Source organism: Camelus ferus, chromosome 16 (genome assembly GCF_009834535.1).
Source record: "Camelus ferus isolate YT-003-E chromosome 16, BCGSAC_Cfer_1.0, whole genome shotgun sequence".
Taxonomy (NCBI): Eukaryota; Metazoa; Chordata; class Mammalia; order Artiodactyla; family Camelidae; genus Camelus; species Camelus ferus.
This window is the reverse complement of record NC_045711.1, coordinates 12,682,999-12,708,582: the sequence shown is the minus strand read 5'-3', so window position 1 is coordinate 12,708,582 and position 25,584 is coordinate 12,682,999. Positions and strand designations below refer to the sequence as shown.

Below are 25,584 nucleotides of genomic sequence, written 5' to 3'. Positions count from 1 at the left end.
TTTTAAGCTTTAGTAACCAAATTTATCTAAGCGAGACTTAAAATGAGAATAAAAATAAGCCAGATCTACATTTTTACTTATTGTAAGTGCTCCTCTTCCAATTTCAATTTATTTAATTTTTAAAAGCAAAAAACAGAACTTAAAAAAAAAACAGCTTCATAAGATTTAGCAACTTCTATCTGGACCAGGTCAACCTGCAACCAGGGCTAGCCAAAGGGTTTTGTTATTGTTGTTGTTGTTCCTTATAATCTCTGTTTTTAAATTATAATTTTAATAAAGAATCAGAAGATGGGGGGGAGGGTATAGCTCAAATGGCAGAGCGCATGCTTAGCGTGCATGAGGTCCTGGGTTCAATCCCCAGTACCTCCTCTAAGAAAAATAAACCTACTTACCACTCCCCTCCAAAGAAAAAAACAAGATTCAGAAGAGGTATCTTAGTTCTCCTCTATTCTCAACACATGACTTAATGCTGCATTTTACCCCACCAACTTCATAATTTAGCAAAGCCATTATCCTATTTCACAAATGGATTAAGAGCAACACAATTTATCAGACAAAACAATTAGGCAGCAACCGTGAACAAGTCTTAAGAGTAGGATTTCTCTTAAAACTGAGTACCAGTTCTTGTCCTAGGTGGTCTGCTCAAAAGTATGTGAATAAATCTGCTACTAGCTTCTGGTATTTTGACAAGTCAAATTTTTCTACTTTGCTTTCTAGCTGAGAAGAGGGTAAAAATCCCCCAAAAAGAAACCAGAACTCCAAGCCGGGAGACGTAAATTCAGAACCAAGTGAAGCCACTCACCAGTTGATAACAACCCACAGTATAAATTACCTATTACCCCAACCCCACCTGGTCTCAATCTCGCCATTCGTCAAATGGCGATAACAGAAATCAGGCACAGCCACCAGGTGATGAGATTCAAAGGAGATAGCAAGAGTGCCCTGAAACGCGTAAAGGCGCCACAGAAATGGAATGTAATTATCAGTAGTGAAAGAACCCTCACTTTCCTGGCAAAACTTAAATGGTTACTTCGTTGCTTACCAGTTTAAAAAAAAAAAAAAAAAAGGTGAGCGCAAGCAACCCGAACGTTTGGTAGCACTTTTCTGAACTCCAAGAAGGGTGATCAGCAGTTACGGGCGGACAATCACGGGAATGCCATCTGAGCCCAAGGTGGGCTGCTTCCGCTCTCGACCCCCGCAGGAGAGAAGCGATGAGAGTTCAAAATTCAACCTGGCTCCGAACCACCCTCCCAGCAGAAGGAATGGGGGAGGAGGCGGTGGAGGGAGAGGGCTGGGCACGCCGCTGCCACCTCCAACGCGGAGCACTCCTTGCGCCACTAGCGCCCGGGCCCACGGTGCCACGTCCCGGCCTCCGTCCCCGCCATCCCTCACCCCACCCCCGGACGCAGGGACATCCTCCAGAGGCCGCAGGGCTCGCACCCTTCCAAGCGCCTCTGGTGGGCCCCACCTCGGACCAGGAAGGCAGGGGGCAGTTAGAGCGGTTGGAACAGTTGCCCCCGGACTGGCCGCCCCAGCACCCGGGCCCTGTCCGGCCCGGCGGGGCCTCGGACACAGCCCCAAGGCCCGGCCAGCTCCCTGGGGACAGGCCTCGGCGCCGCCCGCCCGTCCCGGAGCCTTCGGGAGCGGCCCGGCACCGCAGGCTCACCTCCAATGTGTCAAAAGCGCATGTTCGCCGCCGCTCGACCGACGTCTCCGCTCCGCTGGCCTGGCCAGGCCCGCCCAGCCGCTCAGCTCCGCTCCAGTCCGCAGCCCTGAGCTCCACTCCGCGCACCTCCGCGCGCGGCTCCTCCCCGACACGTCAGGGGCTGCCAGGGAGTCCGAGGCCATTCTCTGACGCACGTGGGCGGGGTTCGGAGCATGCGCGCGAGCGTGCGGGTGGCCGGGGCGTGGCTGCGGCGAGGGTGGCGTCACAGGGGGCGGGGCCGGGCAGGGCCTGGCGCGCTGACGTCAAGCAGGCTGCGGCTTTCTGCGCAGGCGCTTGGGCCCCCGCAACTTGCTGTTCGCGACCTTTGCGGTTCCTCAAAGAGGCTCAGCGTTCAGGAAAGTGGCGTCATCGTGAGTGAGGACCTGCCTGCCAGTTTTCAGCCACTAAGTCCTGAAATTGTCTGTTTCAGTGTACCCGTTTATAAGAAGAACCTCGGCTCAGTTTTCACCTCCGAGTCCACTCCGACCACCCAATAGACTACCGGGCGTATTTTAGCCCCCTCATCACTCTCATAAAGCCGTGTTGTCTTTACAGCACCTCCACTAGCTGAAATTTTATACTCCCTGTCTTCTTCCAGTAAAATGTAAGTTCCATGAGAGCCAGAGCCTCATTCCTTTCTTATTCCAGCAGATAGCTGGTCCCAGGAAAAGTGAGCACTCAGATATTTGATGAATTAATGAATGGATTCATTGAGGGCACCAAGGGATTATAAATATATCCCTTTCTATATTTTATATATCTAAATGTCTATTTATTTATATATCTAAACATCTTTATATATCTAAACGTGTATGTGTTTTCACCCCCCTGGGGCTCCCAACTAACGGAATCCATTGCATACATACATATTGCCCACCAGGAGACTTGGAGAAGGAAGAGGGCTTAGAGGGGGCAGGGGGCGGCGGCTAAAAAGGGGAGAAATGAGAATGGACAACTGCCTAGGAAGTGGAAACTTGAAGAAATAAAGCTGTTTTTAAAACAATTTTAGGAACTTTTGCTGTGTAATGTACAGTGTAGTTCTCTGATGTCAGTGCTCTTGGGATTGGGTTTGGGAGGTTTGGGGATACAGTAATGATGTGTAAGACAGGCCTCAAGGTGAGCCTGGGAGGTCCAGTTATATTTTTGAGGGCATGGACATAAACAGGAACAATGCAAAATGGATTCTAAGAGATGTCAAAATCAATGAAAGTCAGAGAAGTGATTAATAGGGTTGTGGAAAGGATGGCACCTTGAGCTAGACTTTGAAGGATATCAGATTGAAAAGATCTTGAGAATAATGAGTAGTTTGCCTTTGTTGCACCATTTGTATGTACTGGCAATTGTGCTAAATGTTTGTTTTGCATAATTTAATTCTCACAATAACCCCATGAGATAGGTACTGTTATTATTCCCACTTTAGCAATGAGGAAACCAAGACTCAGCAAGATAAAGTTGCCCAAGGTCACCCAAGTGGAAAAAAGAGGCCTCAAGGTTCAAACCCACCTAGTCTGGACTGTCTCACTCCAGAAACCACACTGTTAACCACTGCTGTAGGGCCACTCGGGGGGGACCATTTATTGAGCTAGAGCATCGTGCTAAGACCTTTATGTACACATTTCCTCCCTCGATCCTCACAAGTAGCTGGTGAGACTGGAATTATTACCTTCACTTTATATATATTGGAAAACTGAGGCCCAGGAGAGCTAGGGTTTAAACGCAAGCAGGTCCAAGCCCAGTGACCTGGGACATCGTGGAAGCTCTTTCAGGCTCTGGGCCTCTGTTTTCCTGGCTGAAGCTGTGCTCTGGTCGATGAGATCACAGGAAGAGAGGTGATTAAGCAGGGAGGCCTTCCTGTGGACCTAGTGCCAAGACAAAACAGTCCCACCCTAAGAGATAAAAATAAAAGCTGCAACTTTGTCCCTGCTTCTTGGCTAAAGTCCTGGGAAACACACTGAGTCACCTAATGGCAGGCCAGGCCCAGCAGAAAACGTTGGTGTCGTGTTCCAGGCCACCACCCCTCCCACCCAGCCTGGATCCAGAGCCAGTGTTTGTCAGGACTGGTGCCGGTCCTATATTAATCAATGGGCTTTGTCTGGCAGGGCTCTCAGGCATATCAAAGCCCTGGACTGATCTTCCTCTGTGCTGAGTTCTCTCCCAAGTAACAGGAACCTTTGCCCCACTCCCTGCTTCCAATTCCCAGGAAATAAAGTGTAGATAAGCTAAGCAGTCAGCAACAGAAGTTATAATCTAGCTTTGTGAAGGCAAGGTAAGGTTGCCCCACCCCTGCCCTCATATCCAGTTAGGAGGGGTTGCTGGGTTGTTCCGAAAGGTCTTTCTGGATAGAGCCCATGACAGTCCCTAGATATCATATTTCTCGCCACAACTCTCCAGGAGAGCTGACACTCGGGTGGAGGGGTTGACCAGCGCTAGCACACTGACCATCCCACTCCGCTCATGAAAATGCGGACTCGCCACTCAACACTCACAAAAGTGAGCATCCGCAGGCTGCAGTGAAAATGAGAGGGGCTGATGATGAATCAGGGAGCAGACCACACCAAGATTTTTCAGGTTCCATATTTTGCCAGCATTTTCTCAAAGCTTGGCAGACAGGCTAGGACTCTGTGTCGTCATACTAGCGCTGGTACGTCCACCGGTGTGCTCACCAACCCTTTTGGTGAACCCAACAGATCCTCATTTGCCCAGCTGAAATTTCCAAGAACATTTTTACGTTCCTGTCAATGGTGTCATCCCTCTATCACAAGGCAAAAGCTCTCAACTCACCTTACTGTACCCGCCCAGCTTCATTCACTCACGTCCCAAACCCAAAAGACTTTCGCTTCATAAACTCTCAAATTAATACATTCCAGTATTCTGCCCCTGAATCTCCCTAGTCCAGAGTCTCTCTTCCCAAACTTCTCTCCCTTAAATTTCTTGTTCCAGCCCCAGACTCCACAGGAGCACTCTTCTAGATCCCACTGTTACAAGCATCACCTCCAAACTTGTTTGGCACCTCCCTTTGTGATAGTGCAAACTACAAAGTCTGGCATTCAAGGCCCTCCCAAAGCAACTCCAACCCACTTCTCCAGTCTATTTCCTGCAGTTTACCTATCTGGTCAATTAGACCCTTGACTCCCTAATGGCCTGGGCCTTTTCTGACCCCATGCCTGTACTACAGCTGCTCTCTAGGCTGGCCAGTCTGCCTTCCTCTTTGCCTTGTAAAAATCTTGCTCATTGTTACCTCCTCCAGGAAGCCTTCCCTGATATCTAAAGCTCCAAAGTAAGTGCTCCTGCCTCTCAGCTCAAGTAGAGCCCTGCATAGTTCACAGGAGACTTACTGAACATGGCCTTTTAGTCACAGAGGTGTCTGACCACCCCCAAGGAACCAAAGTTCACTGAGCGCAGGAACAGTGTTAATTGTCCTAATATCCCCCAGCAACAGGCACTTAGCAAACTCATTTAATATGCTTCAGTGAAAGAAAGAGAATGAATCCATGGTTTGGTGGCTTGTAATTCCAAATGCAAGACTGACAGCACTTTCTGGAAAATGCCTCACATTCTGAGAAGAATTACCGTATAAAGAGAAGAGTTTCACTAGCATGAAAGGCCAAACTTAGGTGATGCCAGATTACAAAGGAACTGAGATTTGGGGCATGGGTAATTATGACTTTTCTTTGGCCTAAATATGTATAAACTCAGTCTATGGCACCTACAATCCCCAAAGCAACATCATTTGCTTTTGTGATAAATAAATAAATTAATAATAATAGGAGTTTTAGGGGGGAGGGTATAGCTCAAGTGGTAGAGTGCATGCTTAGCATGCATGAAGTCCTGGGTTCAAGCTCCAGGACCTCCATTACAGAAAATAATAATAATTAAATAAACCTAATTACCTCCCCCCCTCCAAACAATAAGAATAAAATAAATGTTGAGAAAAATAATAAAATTGTTTTAAAATAATAATAATAATAGGAGTTTTTTCTAATTCTTTTTTTTTTCTTTTTGGTTTCTCTATTTTTTTTTCTTTTTCAAATGGAGGTACTGGGAATCGAACCAAGTACCCCATGCATGCTCAGCATGTGCCCTACCAACTGAGCTATACCCCCACCCCCAATAGGATTTTTTTAATAAAAAAACAAATTATACACTTGGACCTGGAGGTGAGAAGTGGTTTGACAGAGGAAAGTCATTCATTCATCAGCTGTGGGTTGAGTGCTTGCTCTTTTCTAGGCTTTGTTCTAGGCCTTGGGGCTTCGACTATATAACTATAAAACGCACCCCCCCACCCCTCACCCCCAGAGCTCATACTCTAATCGGGAAAGACAGTAAGCAAAGAGGCAAATTTATTTCTGTCAGGTCATGACAAATGCTATAAAGAAACGTAGCCATGGTGGGGAGGGTGTAGCTCAAGTGGTAGAGCACATGCCTAGCATGCACAAGGTCCTGGGTTCAATCCCCAGAACCTCCTCTAAAGAAAAAGAAACAGCCAAGGTAAGAGGATAAGGTGTGGCAGGGGCTGCTCCCTGGGGGGATAATGTTCATAATCTTCTCCATAATTGTCAAGGCCCTTAAAATAACTATATCAAATGCAGATGCAATTAAGAGCATAAAAACTGGATGCCTTAAATAAAGATGTTTATCTTCCCAGTCATACCCATCATAGTGCCTGCCATGGTTGGAGGAATGAGTTCACTAGGTGGTCGATTTCCCCTTCCAAGATAAGGAGTGATAATCAGTTCATGTTTGATTTCAATGCCCACGTTTGGTGGTTTCCTAACCTTTGACCCCTTTGGAAAAGAAAGTTCCATCTGTTGTCTTTACTGCTGTGTTTATTGCATCCTCAGTAGCTTCCTGAGCAAACAGTGCTTACCAAGTACCCAAAGCAACTCAGGCTCTCAAACCTCAGCTCTTCCATCAGAAGTTGTCCCCTAAATTTCAAACTCCAGTCAGCTGGAAGTCACCAAAAAGGCAGGAATTGGGTGATAAATTTGCTGTGAGGGGTTTCAGGCTCCAGACCTCCTTGCTTCCTCCCCTGTCCATAGTGTCTGTCTGAAAATGCAACCTGCTTCTGGCCCTCACAGGGTACTGTACCCTCTGAAGACTTCTGGCTGTAGCTCGCTGAAAAGTGGCCCTCGCAGGTGAGAAACATGAGGACGATTGAGGTTGAGTTTGCAACAGTCCTACCTGTCAGAGTCCTGCCCTGGTTACTGGTACCTGGAAGGAAAGGGCCCTCATCCTTATCTGGGGCTGGGTTGGGGGCCAGTGAAGTGAGGTTGCAAGAGTCTCCTTCCCCTTCTGATGGAACCTGATACCCTGCCGTGCCCCCAGGAATCTCTTGTCGCTGCCCCTACTTCTTCCCCAGTCGCCTACCTGAACTGTGAACTTCCTCCCGTTCTGGAACTATCTGCAGCCTCCTGGTCTTCCTGGCTTCAGAGCCTCCACTCCCCCAAGCTTCGATCTTCACTGTCAGCCATGGCCCCCACCCCAGCCCCTTCTTGGTCACTACCCACACCCCACCCAAGAATGGCAGCTGCCTCCACAGAAAAGGATAGCACAACACTGTTAATTGCTAATTTGGTTAACACCTGGTAACCCCCAGGGCTGTTGACATCACACCTACGTAAACACTGTGACTATCCCCAGACAAAAGCAGTATCTTCTCATATACCTTTGCACAGACAGGTGGCACCAGTTTTGCCTACTCCCAAGCCATTCTTGTGAAATGACAGGGCTTCAAAGAAATGGAGTGTTTCTTACCAACCTGAGCTGATTGCCATCAGGCAATTTCAGCCAATCCCACTACCACTAAGCCAATGAGTCAAGGTTATCAGGAATGAAAGATGGTGAATTCAACCGTTTGACAAATGTAATTGTGTGCCGGGCACTGTTCTAGGCCCCAGGGATAGAGCAGTGAACACATCAGGCTTACAGAGAAGAAGGGAAAGAATGGAGATTAATTACCTGCCCCCTCCAAAAAAATTCTTTTTAATAATATGTATAATATGATCCCACTTTTGTAAAATAGAAATAATACACATGTATCTGTATATATATGTGTATGTATGTGTGTGTGTGTGTATATTCTAGAGAAAGTCTGGAAAGATAGACACCAAAATATTAACAGTGGTCATGTCTGGGAGGTGATATCATAGGTAATTCTCTCTCTCATCTGTTCCTTTTTTGTTTCTTTTCTGTATTTTTTAACCGAAAATGGTTAACTGTATAATTTTTTTTAAGTTTTAAAAAAATAACTATATAGCACAGGAAACTATATTCAATTTCTTATAATAAGCTATAATGGAAAAAACTGAAAATATATATGTATATGTATAACTGAATCACTTTGCTGTACACCTGAAACTAACGTTGTAAATGAACTACACTTCAATAAAAAAAAATTTTTTTTTTAAAGAATGCATCCAAACTTAACAAAGCACGACCATGTCCTCAAAATTCTTTCCAGTTTTCCTAAGTCTGTGGCTTTAGGACCATTTTGAAATCCAGCCTTTCAGCCAAGTCATTCCAGCAGACACAAAAGCTTCAGTAGGAAGGTTCCCAAGTTGGTAGCATAGCTCATAAGAACGAAGTCCTCCTGCTGTGACTCCCTCGTTACCCCAGTCTGGTGTTATTCTCTCCTGTAAACATGTGTGTGCTGGTTTCACTGACGTCAGTTTTCCACCCTACCATCTTTTCGACATCGTATCTTCTACACACCCACTAGCTGACAATGGTATTTGGGACTTTGATGCGATGTCAACTATAGCTAATCTGGAATGTAAGGATTGCTTCTCGGGGGAGGAGGCACTTGTCTGGTGACCATTGTCTAAATAAGGGAAACAACATGCTGACCATTTATAATTATAACCTAACATGGTAAAATGACAGTCCATGCAATCTCTGAGGAAATTTCACACTAGTTTTCATCTATTCCCGCAATACAACACAGGCCTTGACGTCCACTTTGACAATTACAGCAAGGGGGTCCTGTGGCCTTTACGTGAAAAGTATTTTCTGCTTACAATCAGGAGACTGGGCTCAGGAGCCCAGGAGCATGCATTCCACAGAGACCAATTTTGATTCGTAAATACTGAAATGCAGAAATAAGACATCCCACGTTTGCTGTTAGTCACCGGAGAAAGTTCCCTTCTATGAAAAGAAAACAAGCACTCCTTTGGAGGGGTGCAGGCCAGGCCGAAGAGAAGATGTGAATGGACGTGCTGGGGGCAGGACACGCAGGGAGCCCTTTCTTCCAGCATGTTGCTGTTTCAACAAATTTCTAAAGTCGCCTGTTCTCAGGGATGGTCATTAAAACCCTGACAAAAAGATATTAGAGGAAACAATGTGAAAGCAAGAGGCCCAGACACCCAGCGAAGGCAATCAAAGGGGGGCAAGACCCAACCTCCACCCCAAGCTGAAGGTGCAGGCCCCACCCCTTCTCCGGGCTCCCCGCCCTGGTGTGAGAACCCGGCCACGCCCCTGCTGGCTGCTGTTCCCTCCCACCACCTTAGGAATTCAGGTATCTGTTCTCTGCCAAGTCAGCCCCATCACAGGTGATTTTGCATGACTTCCCTTTGCTGAGCCTCAGTTTCTTCATCTGCAAAATGTACAGGTTGGACCAGATGATACTGTTGACAGCTTCTGTGAGTCAGGACCCACCCTGTCATCCAGGTGCCAAGCACCCTCCTGGGGGTGCTCAGACCCTGCTTCTCCTTGGCCAGTTTCCCAATGTGACAGGGTCAGCCCTGTCCCAGATAAGTGGGGGTAGGTGACAAGGATGATCTTGCTCCCACCAGTGTTCCTTTGCTATGCCCCAGGGAACCGCAGAGCTTGCAGAAGGAAGCACCCCCACTGGGACACGGGGCATACTAGAGGGCAAGGCTCAATCACTCCACTCTACAGGGAAGTGGGAAGGGGAGGGTACTTCAAAGGCTGAATAGCAAATGAAGAAACCCCAGCTTCCTTCCCCTGAGGGCCTCCCAGAATGCTAACAGCCTGTACCCTCTAGGCAGGAGATCGGAGAGTTTTTCTTGACAGAATAATCTCCCCAACCCAAAACCCTTAATTTAATCACATCCGCAAAGTCCCTTTTGCCATAAAAGGTAACACACAGGTTCTGGGGATTAAGACCTGGACATCTTTGGGGCGCTTTAATTTTGCCTCCACACCTGATGTTCCAGTTTTACTACCTTCACAACATTTGCCATTTCTGCATAATCATCTTTGAATTTTTCTTTGAATTAGCTCACTTTCCAAAAAATGAACTTAAATCCTACATTTGCCTCATCCTAAACAATCATATCTACAAAATCATAGAATTGATTGTATCATATTTTCCCTAATTCATAAATTAAATTCGTGACCATTAAGATGTCAAATGTTTCATCCCTGTACCGCATAACATCACTTGGCGCACCACCAGTAGCACACAGACTGTCCTTCGGGGGAACCAGAATAGAATCCAGCCTTCTGATTGTACAGAATAGGGTAATTTGCCCAAGAATGCACAGCAGCAAAGAGCAAGACGGCAGCCCCACCCCCGACGTCTTCCCCGACTCTGTGTTCATCAATCGCAGCTTGAAAGGACGTCAGCTTTTCCTTGACAGCGTCCCTGCGTGGGTGATTCATATCATTTAGGGCTCAGTTCCCCTTCTGCGACACTCACAGATATTTTATGTTCCGAAAGTAGGGTTTCCTATTGCTTCTGTCTGCCAGCAGTCACACATCCTACTTATCCGTGTTAAGCAGTTGGCGTTTATTTGACCCACATGTGGACAGCAGCCAGGTCCTGGGGAAGAACGCACTGCAAAGGGAGGTCTGTGGCCAGTGGTGACTTTGCACTGTGCCCCTTGGCATGTGTCCCAGCTGCAGACTGAACTTGGACACTGCTTTTGAGAAGACAGAGTTTCCACACACAGCGTGTGGGATGATAGAATTGCCCTCCTCTTCCATAACAATGAGCTTGCCATAAAAATAGCTTTCATTTATTGGCTACTTCATCTGGGACAGGCTCTGTGACTAGTGCCTTACACACATCCATTTACAACAACCCTATGAAGTAGCTATTAATGTTCCCAATTTACAGCTGAGAACACCATGTCTCAGAGAGGTTAAGCAACTTGTCCAGGATCACACAGCTCACGTGACAAAGTCTGTGTTCACAGAACCTCAGAAGACACAAGAGAACTTAGAAATCCACCCAAGACAAGGAATGACAATGAAGAGACCAGAGAGGCTGAGCATCCTGCCCAAGGACACGCAATTAGTGGCAGACTCGGAGACCGCATTCAGGTCTTCAATTCTCAGACCAGTTGGTTCTTTCAGGTTTTCTATCTTTTAAGCTCTTCTTTTTTGGATGGCTTTTTCAGATGCCTGCCTGCCTGATCAGCTGCTTTTTTTTCTCATCGTTGCATATATCTCTCCTCCCCGGTGCTTTTGCCCATCATTTTCTCTCTGATTGAAAGCCGCGGAGGAATCTAATGAAGATCCCGGAGTGATCCTTCCCCATCTCTGCCTCTGACTTAACAGGAAAAAAAGGAAGTGCTAGAAAATCTCCCTGAGTCTATATTCATTAATTTGGAATTAGTAATTATTTAACCAGAAAAGGATTAATGTTTACCTTCATCCTTCCCACCTCCCCTCCAAAAGAGACTGCTAAGCAGATACGCAGTGGAAAACAAGGTTAGCCGAGGCATGATCAAAAGAGGAAATTGTTCATGCAAATTTTAACCCAATAAGAACCTAGGTGTCCATCAAAGGGGATTGACTAAATAAATGATCGTATATCCACACAATGGAATACCATGGAGCCAGGAATGATAATGTCATAGAACAATGTGTAATAAAATGAGAACAAATGATGGTTAGTAAGTCAAAAACATGAATACAAAATCAAATGACCCTGCTTTCATTTTTATAAGGGCATACCAACCGGGGGCAAGGGAGACGACTGGAAGGATGTATTTATAACTGGTGGCTCTCTCTGGGTGGTTTATATTTTCTTTTTTGTGTTTATCTGTATTTTCCAAATTTTCTACAGTGAACACAGATTACTTTTATAATCTGAAGGAGAAAAAAATTCATTTTGACATAATCATTAAGAACTGCATTCTCTGAATGAAGTCTTTGAGATTACATATACAGAAGCATAAGGGACCAATCATAAGCCTCTTTACTGAGCTGGCTGTATGTGAGCAATTTAACAATTATCACATGCTGGTAGAAAGGTGAGCAATGGACATAAATAAGTGGTTCTCAGGAGAAATACAAATGACCAATAAACACATGAAAAGATCCTCAATCATTTCATTAATAACTTTTTTTTCTTGTGGTTTTCTTATTTCATTAACAACTTTTAAAATGTAAATTAAAATGACAATATTGCTTTTTTTTTGCCTATTGGACTAGCAGAGTTTAAAACAAATGATAATGCCCAGCACTGGTAATAGTGTGAGGAAGCCGACACCCTCAGACAAGGCTGGTCCGAGTGAAAATGCTGTAACCGTCATAGTTACCATGATGGATTGAACACAAGTATCTCCACTGCCTCCTGAAACACCACGAAAAAGACAGGACAGAAATTAGGAAAGGGAGAAACCCACAAGGACAGAGTGCGGAAGAGGAGACAACAGCGGACAAGAGAGGTCAACAGAATCTTAGAAGATGGAAAGCAGATGGGTAAGTGCAGCTGACAGACTAGATCAGAGAAGGCTGGAAATTAAATGCCAACCAGAAGCAGGTAGTGTCTGCCTCTGAACCACAGAAGGTGGAGTGCCAGCTGTGTCAGAAGGCAGGGTGGGGCGGGGCCAAAAACAGGAAGGGCTGTCGAAAGCACAGCGTGTTTACAAAGCACTTAGAGACAGACTTCACAGCCCAGGCAATTGACCTCTCTCCCAGCCCAGCAGGAGTTGTCTTATTCTCGGGAGAAATGAACCTAGAAAAGCTCCAAACCTTGGGACACTGGGCATATAAGAGGGTGAGGCTGTCACTACCCTACACAGGGAAGTGGGACAGAGGGAGGGGGACTCTTCCAAGTCTGCATATCAAATGAGGAGACCCCAGCTTCCTTCCCCAACTGACCTCCAAGAATGCTGGCAGCCTGGCTTGTACCCTCTAGGCAGATCAGAGTTTTTCTCAACAGAATCACATGGCCTGGTCTGGCCACTTGATTGTTTAGAGGGGCCCAACAGCCAACAAGCCCCCAAATCCCCCAAACATACACATACACACACACACACACACACACACACACACACACACACACACACACACACATGGCCTTCCAGCTTCTAATCCTTGGTCATAAAAATGAACATTCAACTAGGAACCACTATACTTTTGCAAAAGTCTCCAATGTGAAAGATAGAACAAAATAACATAAAAGAAATTCAGGAGTAGTAAATACAATGCAGGAAGCAGAAGGTAAGCTGGAAAAACAAAAAACCTTAATAAATATCTTCAGAGAAAAAATGTATTATATCCATGAAACAAGAACATGGAGCTATAAAAGGAGTGAGAACAAATACCTTTTTTTTTTCCCTCACTGAAGGTTGACGTAGAAATAGCTGTAGTATGACCATAAAATTGAGAAACAATCTCAAAAAGAACAAAACACAGATTTCCCAAATGGGAGATTAAAAGCAAGAAAATGAGAAGATAAACCCCAATGTCCAACATCCAAATGAGAAGAGTACCAGAAAGAAAAGAGAGAAAATAAAGAGGAGGAAATTATTTTTAAGGGAATAGCAATTCCAGAAATTTTCCCAGAATTGAATAACATGCATACCAAGATTGAGAGGTCTCCTGAGCATACAGTACCTTGAATCAAAAAACACCCACACACACCAGTGTTCATAGTAGCACTATATACAATAGCCAAGCCATGGAAGCAACCTAAATGTCCATCGACAGATGGCTGGGTAAAGAAGTTGTGGTATATTTATACAGTGGAATACTACTCAGCCATAAAAAAGAATAAAATAATGCCATTTGCAGCAACATGGATGGACCTAGAGATCATCATTCTAAGTGAGGTAAGTCAGAAAGAGAAACAAAAATACCGTATGATATTACTTACATGTGGAATCTAAGAAAAAAAAAAGGACACTATGAACTCATTTACAAAACAGAGCAGACTCACAGACATAGTAAACACTCTTATAGTTATTGGGGAAAGAGGGTGCAAAGGGATAAATTTGGGAGTTTGAGATTTACAAATGTTAGCCACTATATATAAAAATAGATTTTAAAAACAAATTTCCTCTGTATAACACAGGGAACTATGTTCACTATCTTGTAACAACCTTTTATAAAAATATATGAAAGTGAATCTATGTATGAATATGAATGACTGGGACATGTGCTGTCCAGCAGAAACTGACACATTGTAATTGACTGTACTTCAATTAGAAAATAATTAAAATGAAAACTTTTTTAATTTAAAAAGGAGGGAAATAATGAACTGCATAGCTCAGAGAACAACGCTCACACAGTCCTAGCATAACATACTTACATAACATTGATTTAACCTAATGTGTGATCAACCACATCAGGAAGATGGGGGAGCAAAAACGTGGCTCTGGTGATATACCAGTGCTATACTCTTACCTTTCATAATAAGAAGTCAATAGATAATAACTAAAATAGAAAAAATCCATACAGGCACTTTATTTGGAAATAGAAACAATGAAAATAATTGAAAATATTTCTGTCTGGAAGGGAGCACTTGGAAGTGGGGAGATGGGATAGAGAATTGCTATTTTTCATTGTAAGCTTTGTGTTGCTTTCATAAAAGTGGATATGAAAATTTTTTTTAATGGTATGACATTTATTAGAAGAATCTGGACAAAAGAATTAAAACTGTGAATATATGTGTAACCTTTCACCCAGCAATCAACTTGTAAGAATGTATCTTAAGGAAAGGACTAGTATGCAAAGATGTATTTCAATGATGTTTATTGCATCATTATTTATTATTATGCCAATAAATTGGAAATAACCTAAACACCCACTGGTAGGAGACTGGTTTAATAAGTTTTGGTGTATCCACACACTGGGATACTACACTGCCATTAAGAAGGACAGGGTAGATATTTATAGGTTAACATGAGATGATACTCAAGTGGTATTATTACATGAAAAAAGGATACAGGACAGTAAGTAGAATTTGACATACGATACATATTGTTTCAAAGGCCTAGAGGTCTAGTTAATTTCCAGAATATTCAAGAACTCCTACAACTCAACAACAACAAAAATACCAAACAATTCTATTTAAAAATGGGCAAAGGATATGAATAGATATTTCTCCAAAGAAGTATACAGATGGCCAATAAGCACGTGAAAAGATGCTCTACTTCACTAATCATTAGGGAAATGCAAATCAAAAGTACAATGAGCTATGACTGCGCATCGATTAAGAAAATAACAAAGTGTAGGTGAGAAATTGGAACCCTCATGCACTGCTGCTAGGGATGCAAAATGATGCAGCCACTGTGGAAAACGGTATGAAGGTTCCTCAAGAAATTAAAAATAGAATTACCATATGACCCAGCAAATCCACTTGTGAGCATATACTCAAAAGAATTAAAAGCAAGGACCCAAACAGATATTTGTACATTCACATTCATAAAACCACTATTCACAATAACCAAAAGGTGGAAGCAATGTCTCCCTTGACAGATGATGGATAAACAAAATGTGGCGGATACAGACAATGCAATGTTATTCAGCCTGAAAAAGGAAAGAAATTGACATGTGCTACAACCTGGATGAACTCTGAGGACATTAGGCTACGTGAAATAAGGACAAATACTGCATGATTCCACTTACACGAGGTACCTAGAGTGGCCAAATTCACATTGTCAGAGAGTAGAGGGGTGGTTGCCAGGGGCTGGGGTGGGGAGATTGTGGAGTTACTGTTTAACGGTACAAAGTTTCCATTTGAGAAGAAAAATTCTGGAGAGGGATGGTGGTGATGGTTGCAGAACAGTGTGAAAGTACTTAATGCCACTGAACTTTAAGCTTAAAAGTGGTAATTTTTATTTTATGTACATTTTACCACAGTAAAACAAATGTAATTTTTTTTATGTCTAGAAATCTATACACCAAGTGTCAATAGTAATCTTTGGGGCTGGGATTATATAAAAATTTTCACTTTCTCTATATTCTTGGGATTTTCACCAAGCATCATCAGGGGAAAAAAATATGTCCAGTTTCACTTAGAAAATGAAATAAAAGTAACCTCAAACCCTGAGAATACCATCTTACAGTTTATAAAACACTTCCACAATCATTGCCCTGCATAAGCATCACAAACTTCCCACAAAATAGACACTTTGCCAGTCTGTATACCAGAAAACAGGTTCAGAGTGAAATGACTCGCCCAGAAAGCCAAGGAGCCAGGACTTCATCACAAGACCCAGCTTGGTCAGCGAGCTCAGCGCGGTTTCAAGCACCACACCAGCTGTGTCTCCGTCAGCCCCAGATAAATCTGTCTGAACCCAAGGCTCTCTCTCTGCAACCCAGAAAAGTGCTACCTGGGCAGCTCAAGAAATACAAAAACAAACCAAGGTGAAGGGATTTTAGGGGGATGGGGACAGATGACGTGGTTTCAGGAAGCCACCAAAGCCAAGTTCACAAACTAACCTCAGAGTTTGACAGTCCCCCACCACACGGACGGAGAGGGTCATCAGACCACCAGGAGCCCCCTATTCTGGTGTGTTGCCAGCCGGCCCTAACCTGGCCCAGCCCTTGTCCAAGCTGACCCCCTGCTCCCCCACTGTCCCAATGTACCTGGTCCTGTGTCCCAGGCCTTGCGGATCAGATCAACAGCAGCACTCGGGGGCCAGAGCCGAAGCAGCTGAAACCGAGCAGAAGTCAACAGGAAGTGTGAGAATCACCTTCTGACAAAAGAGACGCAAGGACAGGAAGTGGGTTCGAGCCAGGAAGGCTGGGGCTGGCCTTCTAGAAGTGAGGCAACCCTGTCAGCCTCATCGCTCAGCTGCGGTTGAGCAAGACTTCAGGGCTGGGGAAGGGGAAAAAGAAATTCAAGCCCGGCTCTTTAGCCAGGCCTTCAAGCGTCCCTACTTCTACTGTCTGCATCGATGCCTCTGGGCCAGTGGTGGGGGGACAAGGTGAGAAGAAGAGCTTTCACACACCCGGGGCAGGAGACGCACAGAACCTGGCAGAGCACGTACGTGGCACTTCAGAGAATGAACTTAAAGTCAGGTAGCCTCCACCGACCACTTTCAGCTGTGAGACCTTCAGTGAGTTCCTTGGCATGTCTGCCTCTCATTTTCCCAGCTATGGTAAGGAGCTAACACCAGTACTGGCCTCACTGTCTAGTTTGGGCTTAATTGAGATAACATGTGTAACAGGCTTCATTTACATCCAATCAGTCCCTTTAGCGGCCCCTCCTTTCTGCCTCTCCAAATCTGACCCACTCCTTAAGTCTTGGTCAGATCAGACCACCCTGGTCTGAAGAGTCACCCCGAATACCTCTCGCCTCCACAGTGGCTGCAGGTCTCATGTGTCATTAAGTCTCACCATGTAGGAGCAGCAACATTGATAAGAATGACTCCTGAGCCCCTTCACTGATCATTGCTCTCCCTGGGGACGCTTATCTCCCCAAGTCCATCCGGAGCTACATGGATTTGTCTCTGTATCGCCAGGAGCATCCAGCAGAGCACTGGAAGTTAGTCCATAAATGTTCGTGGACCTTTGAGATGCTGAAGAAATATCACCCTATTTAAAGTATTTAGGTAAACATTTAGGTAGATCACTTAGGGCATCTGGGCTGCGGACGCCATGGCCATGGCGCTGAGGTTTGCAGACTGGCAAAGCTTTGCAGGAGGGCAAGGCCAGGGAGATCCTCGGCTCCTCTTAGCTCCTCTCACAACCCCTAAAGATGTGAAATGGAGGGGTGCTTGAGCTGACAGAAGTCTGGCTCTTCCATCCCGGGCCTTGCTCTGCACCCCATCTCTAGAAGGAAGTCTGCTTAGCCTGCAGCTTACTTAAATCTCCCTCAAAATCAGCCTTAGGTCTGCCACCTGATCAGGAGACCTGTCCTCCTCCTGCCTCTTGTCCTCAGCTCCCTGGCTCCCCTGTTTCAGATGACAGATACCTTGGTAACTGAGATGGCACCTTCTTAAGGATTACCTCTCACCTTTGCTCCTTCCAATTTATGACCCCACGAGGGCTGCCTGCCTGCCTCCATTCTCCTCTTACTGTATCCCCAAGCCTTGTTGAGGCTTTACTTACACCAGGCACTGTGCTAAGGGTTTTACATACAGTATCCTGATTTAATTCTCAGATAACTCTCTAAAGGAAAGGCTGTTCCTATTTCCATTTTACAGATGAGGAAACTGAGTCCCAACGAGGTCAGGCGACTGGCTCGACTTCAGTTTGTATGATAGACGTGTCAGTGGGGTTTTACTCCAGGAAGCTGTAAACCCTCCCACCTACCACGTTGCACGGAGAAGGGACATTGTAGTCAGCATATTCTAAGTTTTGGAACTACTGAGCGTGAATCATCACCAGGGAGCTTGTTAGAAATGCAGAACCTCAGGCCCCCACCCCATTCTGACTGAGTTATAATTTGCATTTTCACAAGAGAACCAGGTGATTGGTTTGCTTAGTGGAAGTCTGAGCCACCGGTCTGAATTGAATTGAATGGATGATGCAATACAGGCACCCACAGGCAAAGAGCACCACAAGACTCCGGATGTTGGGGACTTCGCGGAAGCACAGAGCCAGAAAGTTATAGTTCCGAGGCTCCCGGTGTCTGTTTCCACTTCATAGGTGCTCAAGCAAAAATCTCAAGTCTGGAAGCCTGGGTAGCGATCGGACGGCTTAGAGCGCCACCTGCTGGTCATCATTAACTACGCATCACACGTTTCGGCTTCAGGCATCCCCTTCCCAGAGCGGCAGCTCACGTGTCTGCAGCGGCACTCTTGGGAATTTTTGAAGTTCTCCTCAGCCCGGTTTATTTCTTCTTCTCCTTTAGCCTTAACATTCACCATTCGTTATTCCTGTCACCGGTTCGGATAACATTATTGCAGCACTCCATGTTTGCTTGGCCTCTTGACCTCAATTCATTAGGCGTTTGTCAGCTCCTACTGGGTTAAAAGCGTAAGAATTCAATAGAGCATTCCTCTCTTCACTAACATCAGAGCAAGTGGGGAACCAGGCCCTTAGTGTTACAACCAAGACATAAAGAGTTTCCTTAAGGAAAGCAGTGGAAAGAATCCCTCTTACTTCAAAGTGTTTTCTTTCTGTACAGAATCCTGGTTACTTAAGTTCTGCCCATTTTGGCTACACTCTGAAGTCTTAAAACAGCTGCGTGTGTGTGTGGTGGGGGGTATCTAATTTTTACATTGTTCTCTAAAAGAATCCTAATCTGATACAAGCCACTCTGTCATGACCAGAAGCAAAAATCAACTAATATACATCCTTTAAAAAGATAATTCCTGCTGTTCTGTGGAAAACGTACCATGGGGGAAGGGTGAGAGAAAAGCAGAACAGGAAGGGAAATTTAAAAGCCGTTTCAGCGTTCCATGCAAGTTGCTGATGGTGTCTAGAGCTAGGATATTGACAGACAGTGATGACAGGCAGAAGTAGAAGACTTTGAGGGTTATTTTTAGGGGGGTAGGTGGGTAAAGATAAAGTTATAATAATACTCAGGCAAGGTGAGTGAGAGTGACAAGAGGCAATTTCATACGCTGCTGGAGGGAGCCTAAATTGGTACAGCCTTTATGCAAGGAAAGTCGACCATTTTTTTTTTTTTTACCATGTCTTTAAAACTATGTTAGACTTTGACTTGTCAATTCCATTTCTAACAATTAGTTTAAAGAATGAAACAGAATAAAGGAAACCTAATTTAAAATGAAGTTGGGTGGCCAGAAGGGGGAGCCCTCACACATTATGACTCCGTATCAACTATTGACCCCAACAGGAAGAATTCTCCTTGCCAGACAAGCCCAGCCAATGGGAAGCACCCCACCATCCAGAACTCTCTTTTTCCTCCAATGGACTTTCCTCAAAACAACCCCTTGCAACTGCCATCTTGTTCTCTATAAAGTAACATTCCTCTCCTCTGCTAGACTTACCTATGGCTTTAGCTTTAGCTACAGCTTGCTTGCCCCAACCTGCAATTCCTCTGCTATTCTGGATAAAAAAAAAAAAAATTTTTTTTTTTTTTTTTTTTTTTTGCTGGCAAAATAACCAGCTGTTTGTTTTTAGGGTCAACTTGCAATAAAAAACATATTGCAGAAATTTTTTATAATAAGGGAAAATTAGAAACAACTTAAATGTCAATCAATAGATTAACTGAATGACTACATCCATTAAAAATGATGGTGTAAAAGAATATTTAATGGGGATCACAAGATAACAACTGAAAAAAAACCAAGTCTGAAAAGTATTCAGTGTGATCTCACTTATTTTGAAATAACTACACATTACAATTATACATTATATAATGTATAATTATTTTCACTTAAGTATATATTATACATATAAAATATGTATAGGGCCTGGAAGAATAAACACCAAAATATTTATAATAATTATCTGCAGGGGTGGTATAGAGCTTACGTGTTTCTTTTTCACTTTTATGCTTTTATGAAATTTCCACGTTTCTTCCAACAGTAGTGCTATTTTTATAAAAAGAAAAAATACGTTTTTTCGCTCCTGACTTTGTCCCTGACCCTGGCTTTACCTGGCTTGAGCACTAGGAGTCTCAGTTGTCAGGGAGGCCTTCAGTTCTAGGATGACGAGTGAAGACTCAGACTCCTCCAGCAAAGGCTGATGTGCCTTTCATCAAGCACTCTCTCTGGCAACTGCCACCACCCCAGGAAGCGGGGAGATTTCCCTTCCACATACTGCCCTGCAAACAAATCTCTGTGCCTCCCCCCTCTTTGGTTTCCCTTCCCCTACCTGTCCCAGAGCATCTCTGCCCCTGAAGTTAGCGATTTTCAGGGCCCATGTGTTTTATGATGGTGAGAGAGTGGCAGTGGGAGGGCACCCAGACCAGGTGAGCTGCGGGCTGGCGCGGGGTTGGGACATTACTCAGCCGTCCTGCTCACCCAGTGCCCAACCCCTGCTGCTACCCTCTGCCTCCTGCCACAGCCCGCACCCTCGGGTCACCGTCCATCCTTGCCCGTTTTATCCTCAAGTCCAAGCTATTTTTCTCCTTCTTAGGATTCCTTTGGTTGATTCCACTCAGCGGCTTCCAGGCCAGTGGGCTCTCAAGCATTTAAATTCAGCCTCGGGTTTAGCCTTGAAAAGTCCTGAAGTGGCTTCTGTCAGCTCTGAGATCCCAAGCCTCTGTCACTCTGCAGGTCGTCATCCCATGTTCGTCTCAAAACAGCATAAGCCAAGGTCCGTGTGCTCCACAACTTCAGGTGGCACACAAGAGAACCTTTTTTTTTTTTTTACAGTATGTGTTAATTTTGCTGCTTATTAAAAATATAATTAGAACATCAGACCTGTGATCTCACACTGTGAATGCTCAGAATGAGACAAAAGTAAATATTTGTGTTTAAAATCTGCCTCCGTTTTTTGTTGTTGTTGTTGTTTCTTTTTTTTTTTTTAAGAAAAATCAATTGTACATGTGGTACTTTGATGTGGCAAAAAATACCAAGACAAACTGCTAGAAGTTCTCCTTGGAGGATTCTTCCTTTAAAAGCCCCAGATTCCTTCACAAGGCCTTCCCTCTTCCCCAGCCCATCTGTACCCCACCCAGACACCTGCAGGAGGACCTGCCCAAGGCCATGCTCTTTCGGACAGCATTGGTGCGCCCGCAGCTAAGTAAGGCTCTCACCCAGGGGCGGGCTCACCCTCCAGTCTCCAGCCAGACCAGAGGTTCTCAGTCCATTATGACTTTGAGGAGGGAATTTTGGTGTGGATTCCAAAAGAGTTTAGAATAGAATTGAGAATGATTGCCTTGCCCAAACTTCTCTTGTGCAAACACACACACACATGCACACACGCACACACCCTGACCCTACACGTGTGAGCTCAGCTTAAGACAGTAGATTTATTCCTTTAACGAACATCAGGTTATTGAGCTCTGCTGATACCAGGCCCTGTGCTGGAGTCGACAGAGATGAGTTAGGACCCCCTCCTTTAAGATCTGAAAAGATAGAGGTGCCAGGGGAGAGGTGATGAGGTAGAAAGGCATTTCAGCCAGGAAAAAAAAATTATAAAAATATCAGAGCCCCTGAAACCCAAGGCCATCAAGGGATCTGAACTGAAAGCCACCACTGTAGCCACACTGTGACCAAGGGTAAGGGGACAAACAGAGAGAGTCTGGGAAAGGCAGCGAGGGCCCCATGAGCCGACTGAGGAGGGCGGACTCTGTACTGAGGGCAGTGGGGAGCCAGGGAAGTCTTCAGAGAGAGGGGCGGAAGATGAGGAGGGGCATCTATGAAGGTGCTCTGTGGCTCTGAGTCCCCGGGTGCAGGCTGGGCCGAGGCGGGGAATGAAAGCAGCCCTTGTCTGCCTACCGAGCCTGCGTCTTTGTTTTCTGTTCAAAGGCTCCAGGCTACATAATAATGGGGGCAGAGCCCAAGGGGGTGGGACAAATGAAACAGGTAAGACGGAGAGAGATTTCAGAAGCGTGGGCAGCCTTGGGGCGGCAGGAGGCAAGCCCAGGAAATTCACAGGGGTATGAATGAACTGAAACCCCAAAGCAGACTCTGAGCTGGCTGGCACCAAGCAGGGCAACTGCAGATGGGAGAGGGGATGGTCAGGGTTGCAGCCAACTCAGAGTCCTCCCCTGGTCTTACTGTGGGGAATGTGGCCTCACCCCAGAGGCCCCAGAAGCTGGTGGCAGGGAGGGGAGCAGGGCACCTTGAAGGCTTAACCTTTGAATGAGCCTCCCTGGGGACCAGAGGATCCCCCTTCTTTGCACTTTGGGGCCCTTCGGCCCTCCCTGGTTAGACCTTCCCATCTGCCCATATTCCCAGGCCAATCAAGATGCTAATGAGTGGAGGAGACAGGGCGGGAGGAGGGTCAAGGATCATGTGCACAGATACCTCCAGCCCCAAAGGCATCATTTAAGTGCAACCACCATGAGTGTACACAAGGGTGCAGCCAGCTTCCCCCCACCCCTGGACCCCAGCCCCTATTCCCTGCCCTGCCTCCCTTGCATGACCATCCTCATCCACAGCCAGCACTGAGCAAGCCTCCACTGGCCAAATATGGGCAGTCAGTGCACACCCTAAGTGGCGAACCGCCCTTGGTGTCCCTGACCAGGGCCCAGTCAGCGATCCAGGCCTGCCCGCAGCAGTGCGTTCAGCTGTAGAATATCACTGTCAGGTGTCTGACCACGACGGCAGTGACAGAAAAAAACAAGAGGCTCAGAACCCACATATCCCATAGTTAGATTCCACCATTAGCATACACTATTCTTTTTTTGTTTGTTTTAATTTTTCCCATTTTATTTGGGGGGGGGGTAATTAGGTTTATTTATTTGTAATGGAGGCACTGGGGCTTGAACCCAGGACCTCATGCATGCTAAGCACGCACTCTATGACTGAGCAATGCCCACCCCGACCCCCAGCATGCACTGTTCTTACATCATTACATATTAATCCATTCATTCATCCATCCAATTAAAACATATACAGAATGGGGGGTATAGCTCAGTGGTAGAGTGCATGCTTAGCGTTCAATTCTCAGTACCTCCCTTAATAAAGTAAAATTTTAAAAAACTTAAAAAAAAAAATATATATATATATAGAATGAAGTTTCCTAGGCCCCTCTCAAGACCTGCTAAGTCCTGAGACAGGGCCTAGAAATCTGTATGTCTAACCAGTTCTCTGGGTGGTTCTGCTATTTGGGAACTCCTGTCCTGGTCCAGATAGCCATTCCATGCAGAAACCTACCTGCAGTCAATCGGCAGTCAGGCAGCCAGCCTTACCTGAGATTCTTCCTTTGCCTGGAAGCTTCCTACCTTCAGAGAGGTCTCTCCAAGGAAGGTCTTAACTTTTGGGGCCAAAATGATCTCCGGACACATCTCCATCCTGGCCGGCCTCTTCCCCAAAACACACTTCAGTGTCTCAGCGACACCACCCACAATGTGGCCCCAGAACTGGACACAGCTTTCCAATGTGGCCTGAGCAGAGCAGAGGCCACTGGTCCCATCCTCTCTGAGCTGAAAACTAGTCTTCCACCATTCATCCTTGCATTTCTCTGCTGAGAAAGGCAAGACACTAGCTAATGGGATGGAGGGATGTGCAACAGATCCTTTATTCACCAAGCCAGGACCAGGCTGGCCAGGCCCCTGGAAGCAGAAGGTGTTCAAGTCCTCTTACCCATCTTAGGCCTCCTCTTGCTGCCATGATGATGATGATGGAGACAGTGACAGATGTTGATGGAGCCCTTAATGCAGAAGAGCATGGCTCCAGGCACATCATCTGCATCCATTCATTTAATCTACCCAAAACCAGAGTAGGTCATATTATCTCCATTTTTCAGATGAAGCAACTGAGGCTCAAAGGGATTAAGTAATTTATCCAAAGGTACAGGTACTTTCTCTTTATATAAACACACACACAGCCCTGGATTCACAAGTTCATGCACTAATCTCAGTGTCCCCAAGCTCCCTACTGTCAAATCCTATAGGCTGGGTCCTTCTGGCTAATACACCATGCTCTCAAGCTTTCCTGACTACGAATTCCTCTCTGCCTGTCCAAACTTAACAGGCCTATGTCCTGCTCTGTTAGCACATCGCTAGGTGGCTGGAGACAACCTGGTAAATAAAATTAAGCTAAGGTTTCTCCAGCTGATACACTTACTCTCTCAGTATGCATATATATATATTATATATATTTATATATAAATGATGTGTATATACATATGCATGTGTATATCTAATTTTTAAAGTGGAATTCTTATTTTGGAACACAAAACCATAGCAGACTATGATAATATTTATATATTCAAGGTAATCTTCAAAGTCAAACTTCATGGCAGGACCAGCAGAAAAGATTTGGGAACTTCATGTATTGACCCCAAATCACATCACGTTAGACTGAATCTAAGGACAGCCTGGCCTGGCTCAGTCCCCTCCCCAGGGGACACACAGGGCATTGATGCTGAGTATTTGAGAGTAATTTTCAGGAACCCCCAGGAAGCTCTGGCAGAATCAGGAGCCCACACTCCTGAAGGGACCCCTGGAGGTGCTGATGAAAGGGGAAACATTGGGGCAGCCCTCTGGGACTAGAGTTGCAAAATGAAATATAGGATGCCCAATGAAATCTGAGTTCTAGATAATTTATTAGTGTAAGTAGATCCCAAGTATTAAAATTTTTTAAGTTGGTTGAGGCAACATTGGTTTCTCTGGTGCAAGTTTCCCGTGTACATCATATTTCTACTTCTGTATACACTACAGCGTGCTCACCACCAAAAGTTTATTTTCCATCTGTCACCCAACAGTTGGTTCCCCTTTACCCATTAGTAGTTCCCAAATATTGCACTGAGCACACAGACTAAAAAACTGCAGTTTTTCTGAAATCCAGATGTACCTGGGCAGTCTGCACACATTCAGGGAAAGAACAGGAGGGACGTTATGACAGGTGGTACTGTGTCGGGGGGTGGTGGCCGGGGCACTGCCCTGACCCACATCCCCCACCAGCCTCTAGGTGGCCATGGAGCCAGGCCAGGGTTGGTCGGGTGAGGGAGGAGCCATCCTAGGGTGCCCTGCGGGGGTCACACTCATGCTTGGCTAAGTCTTGGATCCAGGAACCTCCTGTGTCAGAAGAAAACCAATTTCTTGAGGACTGGCCTCCAGCCCTGAGAGGCCCAGCAGTCCCCCCTCCACTTTGCTTCTGCCTTATTCTTGATTATTTTTTTCTGATCATGAAAGGAACACACATTCA

The 25,584-nt window shown here is 45.4% G+C and overlaps 1 protein-coding gene across 4 annotated transcripts in view; it reads right to left on the bottom strand.

Annotated features, from left to right (window-relative positions):
- The window catches only part of NDEL1 (nudE neurodevelopment protein 1 like 1), a 44,084-nt gene extending 27,454 nt beyond the window's left edge, over positions 1-16,630 (bottom strand). For 3 of the 4 annotated variants that reach the window (XM_032498767.1, XM_032498766.1, XM_032498765.1), the window contains exon 1: positions 1,667-1,846. The gene's annotated coding sequence lies outside the window, so the exon portion shown is untranslated. Of the gene's footprint in view, positions 1-1,666; positions 1,847-16,492 lie in introns of those variants that run through there. The other variant, XM_006176935.3, reaches the window with a different exon arrangement.
- Between the last annotated feature and the right edge of the window lie 8,954 nt (positions 16,631-25,584).